Consider the following 15,513-nt stretch of genomic DNA (forward strand, 5'->3'; position numbering starts at 1 on the left):
TAGAAGAAAGAAGGAAAAGTGGGAGAGAAGAAACCAAAAGCCTAAAATAAAAATTAAAAGAATGTATGATCATTTACATAGTTAAGTTCTTTAGAGAAAATAGAAAGATGTGAGAATCGCTGGATTTCTACTGTAAACAACATAGTAGCAACAATGGTGTAATGAAATGACTTAGACCTTTCCCTCCCCGAAGTTCTCCGATAGCTGGGACTATCATGGCTAGAGGACTCTGTTGAAAGCAAAGTCACTACATTCTCCCAGTTCAGAATATGCTAGTTTTCCTGCTTTCTCTCTGCCCGAGTACACAGTAACTGAAACTTGTCTGACCATCTTTTCCAAAGAGATGTAAGATGGGACAGGAAGCCCCAAAGGCTGCCATTGGAAACTGCAGTATTTGAGAAGAGATGCTATCTCCTGTCCTTTAGAAGGGGAAAGGAGTGCTTCACTGGCTCTCTCCCTGAAGCCATCTCAGGGGAAGGGCCCTAATACAATGTTCCTAGAAGCTGGGAAAGTGAGTCAGAAGAGGAACTTGACACCTCATTCCTGGTTTGGGTGTCCAGTCAATGTCTGGTTTTGCCAGCCTGTTTCTGAGTGGTTGAGGCAGAGAAGAGTGCATGGGGAGATGGAGTTGTGATCCATCCGGCAGAGGCTCCCAAGTTTCCAAGAAGTAAAAAGATGAATCTCTTGTCCTAGAGTCCATCCAAAGGTGGATATTAGGTGGAAGCTGCAGGTTTTCTAGAGGCAACTACCTTGTGGAGCTATGAGGAAAACCCATAAAAGGACTGTGTCCTGAGATCACCAGCTGGAAGTCACCAGAAAACCAAGGGGAGCTTCACAAGTGGCCACCAATAGTAAGATTCCCCAGGAAAGATGAACTCATAACACACAAGGAGCAGAAGCTATCAACACAAAGCCTATAAAGTAGACACTACTAGTATTGCCATCCTTGATATTTGATTGAACCTATTCCCAGATGCTTCAATAGCCCCAGGTCATGTGGCTTCCCAGAGACAAAGTCAGGGCTAATCACATCTTCTGTTTTCTTGTCTAGTACTCACTTCATCCCTACTCTTCAGATCACCTTGCCTCCATGTCAGAGTCACAGGAAGATTGAAGCAGACCGTTGGCCAAGCCACAGCCATGGTCACTGCCTAGAAATATTCTCCTCAAAGCTAATTCTGGTCTGTGGAATATCCAGTCAGAGCTATACCTCCCCGTCATGCTGAATTACAAAATACAGCAAGATGACTAACTTTTCTCTCATCACCAGCCACTGTGGGCTAGATGGCACTATAAACTAGGCTTTCACTGACACCATCACTATGAAAATGCCCGCAGCAGATGATGCTGAGGTGAAGCTTACCTGAAAGGTGCAACGTGGACAGAAGTTGAACTTCAGCTCCAGAGTGGTCATGATAATTTAATTTCTATCTTGAAACATCAAGGAAAATTTTATAATATGCATTATACCCCAAATCATGATAGTCTTCTGAGCCAGAAAGCCAAAGTGAAAGGAGGAACTGGATTCCTTCAAGTACTTAAGTAAACCATCAGGCACACATTCTTAAAATAGCTGCAGATAATCCCCCTCAACTGCAAGAGGATAGACAACAGGGACCAAAGATGAGGGTGTGAGCCATCTTAACATTTCCATTTCTATCTCGTACAGTATCTTTCCGGTAACGCAGCCAAGGAAAATTTTGTAAACCAAAGCTATGTAGACTTTTCCTCCACCCCTGTGTTAGTTCCTTGCAGATTTCCAGATGGTATTAGATATGAAAGAGAATTATTAGGGGCGGGGGGAGCAGAAGGTGGAGGTCAGGATGTAGGTCTGACACCTGTACAAGGAGAGAAGGAAGGAAAGAGGATTGGGTAGAAAGAGTCTTAGACGGCAGCACAGTTCCAAGAATGTTTCAGCCAGACCAGTGGGGAGTCCTCTAACCAAAGCTGCTCACTGGAGGAGTCTTGCAGCTCTCCAGAGTCCAGAAGCAGCCTACAAGAAGAGTGCCTGGGAGCCAACACAAAGGTAGATTCCGAGGGGCAACAGCTGTAAGCCTTCGGTCAGTTGTGTTCCTTACAGTGGGAGATCTGAATAACACATTTCATCGTCACCACATTCCTAACCATTGCAGTCAGGGTTTAGAGTTCGAAAAACCAGAAATCAACGCTGGCTAAAGTATGTGTAAAAAAGGAATTTATAGGAAGGTATTGGGTAGCTCACAGGATTTATGGGAAGGCTGGAGGAAAGACTTAGGAAATGGGCAGGAATCAAGGTTATGCCTAAGAAATAACCTGATCAGGATGCTGCTGCCATGGCTGCTACTGAAACCAGATTCCAGCACTTTCACTGCACCATGGCAACCACCACTGGCACCCCTTCTACCATGACTAGACATTGGATATCACTGCCACCACTGCCACTGGCTGAATAAATTCTAAAGTGCTGCTGCTTCTCTGCATCACTTGAGTTATATTCAAAATACAGAGAGGGAACACCTAATTGGTTCAGCTTTAGTCATATATCCTGGCCCCCAGGTAGGGTTGCCAGATTTAGCAAATGAAAATGTAAGATGCACAGTTAAATGGAAATTTCAGATAAACACTGATATTTTTTGGTATAAGTATATCCCATGCAATATCTAGTATATACTTAACACTGAAAATATTGTCATTTATCTGAAATTCAAATTTAACTGGGTGTCTTTAATTTATCTTCCCAGGGGCCAGCAGGAGGGGAGAGTGGGTGTCTGTTTTTTAGTGTCTGTCACATAAGGCAGTAAACCCTGCCTTCCAACAAGATTGATGTAATGGTGAATTCTCCAAACTTGGGAAAGAGGTTATTAGGTTGTACTGCCACGGATGGGAATATCTACTCTCCAGAGTCCAATTAATACGGCATCCCTTATCATAATCAATGTAAAAGGAGCTACTCGGGGACATATTTTTAACCGAAATTTCTCAAGAACAGAATGAAATGGGCAGAAAGATATTTTTTTTTCTTGCTTCTCATGGAAAGTTGGTTTTTACAGACATATAAGTACAAAGCATTTGCTGTTTCACACATTTGTTAATGTCCAAATCTGGGCTTCATCCAGAGACAATAATATGCAGGGACACAGATATAACTGACTACAACTGCATCTGCCAACTCTGTTGGGCTGGTGGGGGGTTTTCTCAGACATAGGCTCTTTGAAGAATTTTATAGATAGAGAGAATGAGTACTTTGGGCAAGAGCTGTTATCCCAGGATTTTGATGAGACAGTGTTTCAGTGAGCACCACATGCCCTGCAGAAACGTGACCTCCAGGAACCCAGCCCTGGTCCTAATAGAGAGGTACTTCTGCTAGAGGCCAGGACCAGTCTACCTGTGGCTGTGCTTTTCAGATGGATCTACCCCCTGGACAGGAGACATGCCCGGGAAGGGCCAGGAGCCTCTCTGAAATAAGACATGTATAAAGGGGAAATATTACAGTTCTTGAAAAACACAATTCCCCATGTAACCAAAACCATGTGTCCCTGGCCTGGGGGCTTTGTTCTCAGCAGGGTGTCAGATGCTGTCCAGCCTTGGAATGTGCTTTCTCTAGGCAACCAGTACCAGGTAGGGGATAGAATACACACCAAGTCCCTCCTCCAGGGTATCTGTGGCTTCAAGGTCCCCCCAGGGCAACCAAATCACTACATCTCTGTCTTTTACACATCCTCCTATCAACCTTTTCTAAACATAAAAGAGGAAATGATGTTTTCACAGTGTGGGCCCTTCCTAAGTGACACCTCACCTTTTCTAGACAGTTTCCAAAAGAGCCTCTTTTCAGAGCCCTCTTTTGTGTGCTGGGTGGAGAAAGGGAAAAGGTTTTCAAAAAATCTCACTGTGACTTTGCATATCACAAAAATATCTAAGATGATTCCGTTTTGTAATCTCCATGCCCTGCCCCTGACACACACACATCAGATTTTAAATCAATTTGTTAGGTTACTTCTATTCACAAATATTTAAGCGTATTTATCACTAAGTGCTTGGCATTATACTAAACACTAGTGATGTAAAGATGAAAAAGATAAAGTGATCCTTACCTTCATAGAATTTTCTTCTTTAATATACCCCACAGAAATAAGTATAAAGCTTTACATACAGTTCATTTCAATTAAACTAGTATTTATTGAGTGAACTGGAATTCCCCAGGAGAATAAAGTCTCCAGGAAAATAAAATCTTATTGAAAGTATACTAGATGTTCTTCCTTCTTCCTTCCTTTCATCCAACAATATTAAATATTCACCATGTGCCAGGGTCTGTGCTACAGTCTGGGTATCCAAGAGTAAACAAAGAATTGCTCTTGTGGAGATTACAGTCTAGGGAGAGAGAGACACCTTAAAAGATCATTCTCAAAATGGAATCACAGCTGCAAACTGTGATACCATTTGTGATGGTCCATATTGGTAGAATGAATAAATGAATAAGGGGTACTATGAAAGCATTCAACAGGGAGTCTGATAAAGCTCATGAAGCCATGGAGTTTAATTCAGCATTTAAGAGTAAGGTCAAGAAATGTAGGGGAGGAGAAGTTAGAGCCAGGTGCTGGGCTATGAATTCATGAATTTTATCTTAGTCTCTTGAGGTTTTTATTATTATTCTCATTTTGTGAACAAGGAAACTGAGACTCCGATTTGAAGTAATTTGTCTGCTGTCATAAGGCTACACAGTGATGGTAGACCTTGGATTCACTGCATGCCTCCAGAATTCATGGTCTTTTCCTAACACCGCATTCCCTCTCCCTAAGCCAAGCAATATACTAAACACTAAGACCTCATTTCTTACCAGCCCATTGGCCTTTGCGTTCCTCAAATACCCCGAACACATTCCCATCTCAAGCTTTAAACTTGCTCATATGTCTATGTAGCTCCCTCCCTGCCTGCCTCCCTCCCTGCCTCTCTCCCTCCCTCTCTCATTCAGAAGTTTCCTTAAAGAAGCCTCCTCTGACCCCATTCACCATAATAGTGTCTGCCACTCTGTTTCCCTGCTTTATTTTTCTCTGTACCACCTATCACTATATGAAAGGAATTTGCTATTCATTTGTTAGTTGTCTCTTCCCCACTAGAATGTAGGCTCCATGTAAGTCCCAGACTATATCAAGTAGGGTCCCAGCAGGACACAGAATTCCACTCTGATGCTTTTACCCAAAGGATTTCAAAAGAGAGGTGGGCATTTTACAGAGGCTAGAGTTGTTTTGAGGAAAACAGTGAAGAAGTTTGAGACATCTAGAACTGAACAAAAGCCAGAGGCATTACCACGCTTAGGCTTAGAGGGAGGCACAAAGGGAGGAAATGTTGTCCACGGAATCAGCAATTTCTGGAGCTTGCAGGAGGGGCTGGCGGACAGCAGCTCTGGCAATGGAGGAGATGGCCAGTGCTGGAGCTGAGACCGTGGGACAGGGAGAAAGCCCAACCTCTTACCACTCTACCCCGACCCCGTTTTCTGCGTTGATGCTCACTAACCAAAGCCAACCGGAATCCAGCCAGCAAGGCGGCACGGGTGGTGCTGTCTCCAGCAGTCAGCGTCTCAGGCACGGAACAGGGTGGAGAAGTGGAGGATGGATCTGGGAATGGGAAGCAATAAACGGAGAATGACCAGGTACAAGGATTTTGTTTTGTTTACCTCATTTTCCCACCACCCAGAATACTGCCTCTCACAGCTTGAGTGCTCAATAATATGTGTGAATAAATAAAATATGCCCCATGAAAGAGAAAGACAAAGACAAGGGACTGTCATCAGAGCAACCAGGAGTCACCCAGGAGTGGTTTGATGGGGACTTCTAACCGGGTGGCAGCTTTGAGCCTGGAACAGAAAACCAGACCTGAAAGTTGCTTCTAAGGAGCGTTACACACTTCTGTAGACTGAAAGGTTATATAAATTGGGAAACAGGTCACATCCACAAATATTAAGGAATGCAATGTAAACTGATATCCAGCCACTCAGATGGTCTGAGCTGATGTCCAGGGAGGAGCTGGAGGTCAGGTGTTCATGCTGGCTGGGAACTTAGCTGTGGATCATCTAGGTGCAAACAATGGAAACCCACTCATAGGAGCTAAATAACAAAAGGGGGGATATACTATGAGAACACAGGACTATTTTAAGGGATTTAAAGAAAGGAGATGTAGAGGAGGGACCACTGCAATTACTCCATCTCTCTAGGGCTGGGTCAGTCAGTCATTCAGCAAACATTTATTGAACTCCCATGGTGTGCCAGGCACTGTGTTAGATTCTGAGGTGAACACAACAAAAAGAGTGTCATCTCCGCTTCTCTGGTTACATTTGAATTCTCTCTTGCTCTCTCTCACTATGTCAAGTTTTATCTGATTTTTGTGGAGACAGCCCACATGAACAGTCCCCACCTGCACTGTGCACTTATGCCTTTTGAAGTCCCTAACCCTGCAGAAACATGATGTTTCTGAGTTTGAATTCTAAACTCCAAGAAGAAAGAATCCAAGAAACTGACTGGATGGTTCTATTCCAATCAAGTAATTGAGTAGGGCAAAGGTCTGAGTTACCTGTTTCTCTGCCTGCTCAGCAGGGAGGAGAGAAGCATACTTTGTGAAGGGAACATAGGCAGCCTCTCCAAGAAGAGACTGGAGGGAGGAGACATCATTAGTACAACAGAGCATCTCCACCCATTCAGCCTTTACATGCCATCTCCGCCCATTTTTATACTCTGTAGAAAAACTCAAGGGCAGGAAATAAGAGAGTGCACCCATGAATATAACACACCGGCTCTGTTTACGAATACCCTGTGAGAGAAATGCACACCCTCTGAGGACTGATTCTTCCAGCTTGTTTACAGCATGTTCAGTATAACTCATCAGATAACCCATCAACCCACAGACACAGCCCTTCGGGGCTGCCACAGACAATAACCAGCAGGAGATGTGGCAAAGGAAAAGGGAGGGCATTTGTTCCTCTAATTTAGTTCTGACTAAGTGAGCAACTACAGTGAAGACAGGCAGATCAAATAGAAATTCCTGGCGTCCATGTTAATGAAAACGTCTACATTATAATTAAAGGTACAAAAAAAATCTACTCTAAAATGTAGAGCCTGTAGAAGATGGAGTGGTTCACGCTGAACCAAATATAAAGCTACCTGGAATCTGAATCCTGTGGCATTCAGTGGGTTATTGATTCTTGCCAGTGGCAGTAGTGGTAATGTTCAGAATTTAAAAAAATATTAACTATGATTTAATTCATTTAAGCCTTACCTTGGAAGAGGTGGAGAGAGGCAGAAATCTGAGAGAAGAGAGTCATATGTGATAGTGCCACTTTCATTTTTTAAAAAACGGCTCCCAAGAGGCTCCTAACCATAGTAGGTACTGCCAGGATTAGAGGTATTAGAAGCATACATGGACATAGTGCTTATGTATATCTCTGCTTTCAGTGTAGTCTTTTTTTTTTTTTTTTTTGGTACACGGGCCTCTCACTGTTGTGGCCTCTCCCATTGCAGAGCACAGGCTCCGGACGCACAGGCTCTGCGGCCATGGCTCACAGGCCCAGCCGCTCCACGGCATTTGGGATCTTCCCAGACCGGGGCACGAACCCATGTCCCCTGCATCGGCTGGCGGACTCTCAACCACTGCGCCACCAGGGAAGCCCTCAGTGTAGTCTTATGAACAGACAGGAAGTAGACACTGAAGCTGGAAACAAAGGGCTTGGTGAGCCTCATGTGGTATAGAAAAGGCAAGGGTGACCCACCCCTCTATCCCCCAATCAACCTGTCACATAAAACTTTAAGACCTTCCAGGAGGCAATGGACACAAATATCTGTTCCCTAAGGGCTCATAGAACCAGCAGCAACCTTATCAACAACAGTGCCCTCATTTTACAGGCGAGAAAAATTAAGACCCAGAGAGATGAAAGCACATCATCCAAGATTACAGGCAGTCACAGGTCTGCCATGAGATTGGAATACCCAACCAGAATATGCCTTGTGGCAGGCAGAATGCTGAGATGACCCTGAATGACCCTCATCCTTGCATTGATACCATTTTCTCCCTTTTGAGTGTGTATGGAACCTGTGAATATGATAGCACTCCTGTGATTGTTACATTTTAATGCCAAATCAAGATAATCCTGGGTGGGCCTGATCTAATTAGATGAGTGCTTTAAAAGGTTAGTCTCCTGGCAGGTTGCAAAACAGGAAGTCTGAAAGATACATGCTGGCTTGCCTAGAAGAAGACAAACATCTACTCTGAGGACTGCCTGAGGACACCATGTGACAAGAAACGGAGGTGGTCTCAAGAAGCCCAGAGAGCTGTCTCTGGCTGAAAGCTAACAGGAATATGGGAACCTCAGTTCTACAACTGCCAGGAAATAAATTCTGCTAGCAACAGGTAAGCTTAAAAGAGGACTCCAAGCCCCAAGTGAGAACTGAAACCCCAGCCAATATCTTGATATCAGACTGGTAAGACATTGAACAGAAAACTCAGCCATGTCATGCTCAGGACTTCTGACTTACAGAAATTCTAAGACAATAAATGAATAGTGTTTTCAGCTGTTAAGTTTGTGGTAATTTGTTATGCAGCCAAGAAAAAACTAATACACTCCTGAAGAACTTATCTGGGTGGGGATTTCTTTATTTCAAGGAGCTGAAACTTTATAAAACCAGCTTGAGTAGAACAAAAAAATGGTTTCAGAGGAGGGACAGTTATAGTAAAGACACAGAAATCTCACAGAATCTGAGAACAACAACAAAAAACTAAGCTTGGGTTCTTATAAAAGCTTTTGTAATGGAATCAGCCACCTTTCCCACCCATCCTACGGTGGACGCCATGTTCCAGCCATAGGAACTAGTCATAGTTATTTAAATATACTTTCCTCCTCTATGCAACAGTAGTAATTAAATTTTGTCTTGGGTGCCAAGGCTGCTTGACTGGCCATAGCTGCCTGGAGTGTTGTATTGAGGAGAGTTTTGAGTCTGATGTTTGGAATCAGCAAGAATAATGAACTAGGGTAAGATAACAGGCAGTGATGGCCTGAGCCAAGGCAGGGAATGGTTGACAGCCTGCATGCCATCTATTTGTTAACCCACGTCTGCCATTGTTTATGCTGTATCTTCAGCTTGAAATGGCTGCTCCTGGTGCTATCTTGCTACCCAAAACTACTCATTATTCAAGGCTTCTCCAAAAAGCCAATCTCAATTTCTCCTTACTCTCATCCATTAAAAATTAAGAATTACTCTCTCCCTCTTCTTGGCCCTAGAGTACTTTCTTCCTACCCCTATTTTCAGATTTAATATCATTATGGCTTGAATTGGGCCTGCTACAAAGATATTTGAAGTCCTAACCCTTAATACCTAAGAATGTGACTTTTTTTGAAATAGGATCTTTGTAGGTGTAATTAGTTAAGATGAAGTCATACTGAAGTACTGTCTCTTTAATTCAATATGACTGGTGTCCTTATAAGAAGAGGAAAAGAGACACAGATACACAGACATTTTTATGGAAAGATGACCATGTGAAGATAGAGGCAGGGATTGCAATTACGCTGCTATGAGCCAAAGAATGCCTGGGGTTTCCCAAAGCTGGAAGAGGCAAGATCTTCCCCTAGAGGCTTCTGAGGGAGAGTGAACCTGCTCATACCTTAATTTTGGATGTCCAGCCTCCAGAACTGTGAAAGAATAAATTTGTTTGTGCTACTTTGTTATGGCAGCTCTGAGAAACTAATGCAGATATTCTATTGGTTTTGTGTAAATTTCTGTCTTCCTCATTAAATTCTAAGCTCCATGAGTACAGAGTCCATGTTCTATTCATCTTTTTATCTTTCATGACAGTAAATTTTGGATAGATAAATAAGTGGATGGATGTATTTATTAACCCATTCATTCATTTGGCAAATATATAACGAGTACCCACTATGTGTCAGACACAACCCCAGGCCTTTGGGTATGTAACAGAGAACAAAATACATTTTTTAAAACCCTGACCTCAAGAAGCTTATAAATGAATGAATTAAATATGGGTAGGTTGATGGCTGGCTGGCTGGATGGATGGATGGACAGTGAACAATTACCAAAAGGAATTTTAGATCCTCTAATATGGGCAAGATTGGTTCAGGCATCTGAAATAACTAAACTTGCAGAATGCATTTAGTAAATTCAGTTTCTATAGTTAAAGCTGTTGTTCTCAACTGGGGCAAAATTTCCCCCCAACCCCACCCTAGGGGATGTTTGGCAGTGTCTGAAGACTTTTTGATTGTCACAGTGGGAGGGAGGGCTACTAGCATCTAGGGAATAGAGGCTAGGACTACTGCTAAATGTCCTTCAATGTACAGAACAAATCCCACAGCAAAGAATTAACTGGCCCAAAATGTCAGTATTGAGGAGGCTCAGTTGAGAAACCTTGATTTAAAAGTGTCCAGGGAACCCAGGGAAGATATAGGAAAGCAAGTGAATCTGCAGCGTCTGCAATCAGCTAAACACCGTGCTGAGATATTTACTTATGTTAATGTGCTTAATCCCATTTTACAGATGATGAAACAAAGGCTCAGAATTTAAATAACTTTCCCAAGACCGAACATTTAGTAAGTTGTAATACTGTCATTAAGCCAGGTCTGACTCTCAGTGTTCCTTCCCTCCTATCACAGCTGCCTCATTCACTAGAACTTCCCTGACTTGAAATTGGAACTGAAGCTGAACCCTGGGGGTGAGGATATTAAATCTCAATCAGCAGACAATACTGAGGCTCCTGGGGACATTGGAGAGGAAAGAAAATTCTAGAGAACTATTAAAAGGAGGAGTGAGGAGATTGAAAAACTGGCCCTCTCCTAAAGCCATGAATCAGATATAGGTATAGGTAATGAAAGGTAATTCTCTAATAATACAGGAGTTCCATAAACTAATGAGAACAATTGTGAAAGAGGAGGAGAGATACTTGAAATGGAATCCCGAGAATGTAAAAGCTACAGCAAATAGAAAAAGATAGACATAAGAATTAACCTATAAGAGGGGCTAGAAATGCAATTTATGTATTTGTCCATTCACCTGGTATCTAGTAAGTGCCTACTTTGTGCCAGGCACTGTGCAAACACTGGATTATATATTGGTGAACACATAAACGTGGCCCCTATTATCATGAAACTTACAGTCTGATGAAACTTATCAAAACACTGTCCCATAATAGGGGTATGTGTGTGTGTGTGTAAAGATATACATATTTCATCTCAATTAGATTTATTGGCAGTCAGGAAAGCAAAAGGCTATGATACAACCTCGAGTTTCCATGTTTTCTTCAATTATACATCCTCTGTCAGTCTCTACATGCTTTCTTCAAGGGTAACAGCATAATGATGATAATGATCTTTATTCTTGTGTTCAAAAAGATTGCTCAGCAGCCTCTGATGAGGTTTAAGGAGTTGGAGAAAAAATGAGAAAAGAGGACTGGGTTTGAAGTGGCACATTAGAGGAAATTATCTGGGAGAATTAAGCTCTTCAGAACCAGAAAGTCTCTTTCTAGAGTGACCTCGTTGAAATGATTTAAAATATATCATAGTAGGCACTCTAACAATATTATAATCCTAATTTTCTTGTTGCTGTTCCCATCCTCATATCCCCCTCCCACAGAGAGCTTTGAAACATTCAGTTTTAAAACAAGTGATTAAGGAAAATTGAGGATTATTTTGGGGAGATCCCTGATAAATCTATGAAGCTGGTAAATTCTATCTTCAGAGTCCATTCATGCCCAGTGACTAGAAATGTACTAACCCCTTTCTAGAGGCTGTGCTCACTGAATATTTGCTGAATAGTAAGTGCTCACTGTATATTTGCTGAATGAATGAACACTCTTACCCTTCAGGAGCTTCTCCCATCCTTACAAGATACTCATTACCCTCCCGCTCTTTGATGACTGCAGGGTCCTCTTGTGGTCCTGATACCAATCATTCACTTATGTGTTTAATGAGTACTTACTGTATGTCCGACATTATGTTATCAGAAACTTCATGATAGAGGTATCATTATAGCCACTGCTGCTATTGGCTTATTTAGCTGTGTCATCTAGGAAAGCACTCTAAATGTGCAGATGTGCACTCTACAATGGAAAACATCCATTTTTTAAAAAAACGTAGTATATTTCAGCAAGAGGTTCTTCCTACTAAAAGGAATAGACCTCTGTAATGAAAGAAATAGAGCAAAGAATGCATTTTGCCAAAAGAACACATCCCATCATTACCTTTTCCCCCACGTCCACCTTCTCCTCCATGCACCTCCCCCTACCCCGCAAGGTTGATTGCTGAAGAGAACAGAGACTGATGCAACCCAGAAAGCTCGGGTTAAAGAGAGACAGCATCTGAGAGGCCATCTGAGCCATCCACCCTCAAGCTGATAAGGAAAGCAGGCTATTTAGCAGTTTTCTCAGTATAAGGAATAACATCAAAGCTCATGATACAATACAGTGATGACTGTATTTAAAGTTAATTTCTATACAAGGCTAACACATTGCCAAATCCAGGGGCACCCTCATCCCATGTGCATGGGATGTGCATGAACTCTTATGCAACAGCTTAACATAGATCCATCTGTAATGACAGCAGAAGAGGTCTAAAATATTCTATTAAAGATAGAGAGCAATCTGAAAAAGAATGTATTAAATAATTCCTTTTTGCATATATGTATACTATATACATTTATACATATATAGTTAAAAGATAAACTGAGGCATATTAAATATTTAAGGGTGTACTTGAGCAAAAATCAATTTGAAATCAGGCAGCATCCAATCTAACAGATGAAAAGGAGCCCCAAGGAGCTGTATGAAATAAAGTCTTTGGTGGGCAGAAGGGAACAAGAGCAAGGAAGTTATACCAGGCAAAAAGGTGGGTTGTTGTTGCAAGGTTACTTTCCTTTAGGGTCTGGCAGGGGTCTAGGAGTCATATTACCTAACTAGTGCTGATCAGGTGATTCCTGATTGACTGGTTTAAGATTCTGTTTCTGGGGGAGTCAAAACTAATTAAGTCTTGGTTTGGTGACATGGGGCTCAGCATTTGGGGCTCCCATTTTGGACCTGTCATCTTGCTTTTAGCAAAATGTACATATATACATATAGATATAATGATTCAATCTCTATAATATCAGTTTTAAATCTTTTGTGTATTTTATCACTCATTTTTATATTTTTAAAATATTTCTTAGCTCTACCTATCTACCTACCTATCCATTTACCTCTACCTATCATTAGAATTTCAGCTCCAAGAAAGCAAGAACCTTGCCTCTTTCATTTACAGCAGTATTACCAGTGTCTGAACAGTGTGGCATATAGTATATAATTTCAACAATTATGTATTGAAGGGAAAAAATAAATGAGTACCTTTGTAAATGCAAAGAAAAAAACTTGGAAGAAAACTGTAGTCACCTTGGGGCCAGGGAGCTTGGTAGATAAAAAGAAAAGAAGGTATGAGGGAATCTATTTACTTAATATTCTTTTATATTTTATGAAAGTTCTACAATAAGCCAGTATTTATAAAACTAAAAAAATAGACAGTGGGGTTTTATAAAGATTTTTATAATGAAATTTGATCAGTTTATTCAACGATTACAATTCAACTTTTTACACTTGAATTAAAAGTCCTACAACATGAAGATAACCACCCCTAACAAAACAGTATGTGAGAAGAAGAGGCTTGAGTACACAAATAAAAACTGACAGAAAATGGGAGGGAAGAACACAGGCTAGATTCAATCATCATCAACAAATAATTGTGTCATCTTTAGAAATTCCTGTGTTAAAACTTCTAGGTAGGTGGCCCCTTCTGGACTACTATAGGGAAGTGTCTAGAGCTGGAAGGTGGTTAAACCATATGGAACTCTGTCTTTTAAAAGATTTCTGAGTGTGCCACACATTACATTAGACCCTTGAGTTACAAGGATACATAAGGTTCCTTTCCTGCCTCCGAAAAAGAGCTTAACATCTCACAGGTAAGATAGATAAGTGAATAGAAGTATTGCAATACAATGTACCAATAGTTGAGAAAATTGCTCTTGAAGCAGAAGCTACATTAGTTCAAATCATGCAATAAAGTATTGCAATTTAGCCTTTTGAAGAATGAATAGGAGTTTCCATATTAAAGACAGTTGGATAGTTCTTGGTGAGTAATCACGGTCCTTCTTGTAGCAGCAACTAATGCTCTTGAACTTTTGATATACAGACGCTGGCTGGGATCCTAATGTGTGTCTAGGAAAGAGGGGGAGTATCAAGAATGTATCCCACTTCCTGAAGCCCTTCTTGTCTAATCTTATGTGATTAGCTAATGTGAAAAAATACATAATAAAAGGTAATGATTACCTTGCTTTTTACTTTCCTCAAGATTAATATTTTAATTTTTGCTCAAAACCCTAATCCTTTATTGTAAAATGATGGATAGGTCATACCTATGATGGATAGGTAAAATGATGGAAGAATATAGAGTTTTCTCTTTCCCAAATTGTACCACATGGAGAGGTGGACATGCTGTTATTTAGAATAAGAGTTATCAATGGCCTCTTACCAACACCTCCACCATTTCACGTTCTTACTATACAGAGGTACTTGCAATTCTGCAAGCACTTAACATACTATTTAGGGTTTCCACTCCCTTTCCCACTCACAGCAAAACTCTATTCAGAAATTACCACCTCTCTGAAGACTTCCCCAGCTCTCCAACAGAGTCTATCACTAGTCCCTTTCTTTATGTTAATTCTGTCCATTTTTGGTCTTCTCTAATAATCCCTAATTCACTATAATGCAGTTTCTTATTTATATGTCCCTTCCTTCCTACCACACAATCAGATCCTGGAGGACAGAGATCACTGAACTTTGTATTTTCAGTACCTACAACCTTGTCTGGGACAGTGGTGGTGTCTAGAACAACAGAGAGGATTTGTGCAACAGAGAGGAATTCTTGAGCCAGCATCCTCAGTTCAGAGACAGTGTTTGTATAAATAACAAAGCCCAGACACAGGTAATCTTTTCTCCACCCGTACTGAATATTTCATTCTAGTACTCAAAATTCCAGTGTCCTAGTCATTGTGTTTTAAACCTAATTATCAAACCCTTCTATACTCAAAACTCACACTTATTTCAATGGTTCCAGTCTCAGTGAGTGGTACCATGACCCAGACAGTTGCCCAAACCAGAATCTTATGAGGGGGACATTGATTCTTTATTTCCCCAGATACTTTTTGCTCTCATTCTGATAATCCTGCCATGAGTTCCCTTTAGAAGAACCTCTGCTGGTCAACTCTTAGCCCAAGGGCTCTGGGAGAGCAGTCTTTAGGGGAGGTCCCCATAACCTGGTTTAGGCCGAATCAGGCTTATTATTTTACTGGCCACAGTGATTGATTCCAGGAAGAGAAGCATGATCTAAGTCAGAAGAGCAGTGTGGAAGTCTGAGTTTTGTGACTGTTATTTGGCCTTTTGGAGAAGTGGAACTCTCCTTCATAGGACTTAATGCTGGGACAACTTTAGCCTATCAACTACCGTTCATTGGTATTGAGTACAGAC

Source organism: Mesoplodon mirus (assembly GCF_964341445.2).
Source record: "Mesoplodon mirus genome assembly, chromosome: 7".
NCBI lineage: Eukaryota > Metazoa > Chordata > Mammalia > Artiodactyla > Ziphiidae > Mesoplodon > Mesoplodon mirus.